The following is a 1,782-nucleotide window of genomic DNA, read 5'->3' as shown; positions in this document are numbered from 1 at the left end:
AACGGAAGAGGATGCTTTGCTTGCGTGAAAGGCGGTCAATAGCTTCATATCGCCGGGGTGATATATGCGCGTCATGACTATCCAATCAGCCGCAGGAAACATCAGACCGTGCCCGAAATTTCCTCGAGTGGACGCTACCGACTAAATGGAATTACGGGATGCAGGCGATGCAGGCTAACAGGAACATGTGTATCGTGAGTGCGAAGCTTCAAAGCCTGCCGTTAGACCTTAGCCGGGATATTCCCTCCGATAATTGCATAAAATACACGGCTGCGTGAAAAGATCATCAGTTAAATGTCTATTCGATAACCTGGCATATGAGACAAAACCGAAGTATCGCGTTAATTCTATTTGATCTTTCCGTCTGCTTGCTAAATGTCAGATTTTATTTGGACAGGATTTTATCATTTTGTTAATTATTGTACATTTATACAATAAACGGGTGTTGCATTTTTAAATATTAATTTTAAATAAACATTAAAATTTTTTTTTTGCGTAAAAGTTCTATTTTTTTTGTTTTTAAATCTTTCTTTTCATTGTTTAAATTATTCTTGCGTGAAAAATTTATTATTTTCTGAGTTTAAAGGAATTACGTCATGGATATGAGTTTTTTGTCTAGAGATTAGAAAGTTCGTTCTCTGCTTCCGGATTGGAAGAACTGATTACATACGTCTATATATTCGCCCAGAAAACGATCGATTCATATTGCTTGTTTAGCATTGATTGCGGTTTTCCTCTGTAGTTCATAACGGTTTAACACTAATGATGAGTATCCATCGGTTTTACGTTAATGGCCATCGCTGTTAAGCATCTAAAGCGCACACGTGGATTATCAAGCGATTAGCTAATTTAGATGTTAAAATGATTGATAAGCATGCAATTACACGTCTGTGATATTGATGTACGTTTAGTTCAAGAGATATTTTTATTATCTTTAATTTATGCTATTTATTAATAATTTTTGACATTTTACGTACATGTTAATTATGGAAATTTATAGACTATAATATTCTCGATACATGCGGTATTATTACGAAGATGGAAATAATTAGAGTGGGAATGTAAATTTAAAGCATAGCTGCAGGCAAGTTTCCTCAGATTATTTAAGAAAACATGATCGGGCTAATAATTAACTTGTCTCGAGAAAGCTAAAGCGACTAATGTAATTAACGTAGGGAATACTTATAAAACGTTTGCCTTATAATGTAAGATCTTATATACTTGATAATGTAATCAAGGATAGAATAAAGCAGAATTAACAGATATTTGCAGTAGCATTAAATTAAATCGGATGTTTTAAATTCAATTATCGAAGAATTTAGATGTAAACGTGGAATTGTGTTTTTTCAAACTATTGTTCTCAATTTGATTTTGCAATATCGCCGAATTTATATCTTTTGTTTTATTCGTTCCATTTTGAAGTGCTGGGAAAAATATATAGTTAAAATATATAATAATGAATAAATATTTTAGTTTCATCAATTGATCTAAAAAGCTTTGACTACAATAATATTTGACTTTGTAAGTATATTTAAATAAATAGTATTTCAAATCAATATTTTATCATTAATGTACTTAAATATTATTTTAAATTTATAAGTAAATCGGAAATATTATTTATTATGCGAACTATTTCAAATATTTTATAATATTCATACATAATGCTCGTTTTCTTCAATACACACAAACAGAAATTTTTATTATTAAAATAAAATATATGTAAATAATAATAAATAATGTATAATTAATATAAATTAATAATAAATAAATATAAATAATAAT

Source organism: Formica exsecta, unplaced genomic scaffold (assembly GCF_003651465.1).
Source record: "Formica exsecta isolate Colony F162 unplaced genomic scaffold, ASM365146v1 scaffold62, whole genome shotgun sequence".
In the NCBI taxonomy this organism is placed as follows: Eukaryota; Metazoa; Arthropoda; class Insecta; order Hymenoptera; family Formicidae; genus Formica; species Formica exsecta.
Note: the sequence above shows the minus strand (reverse complement) of the source record.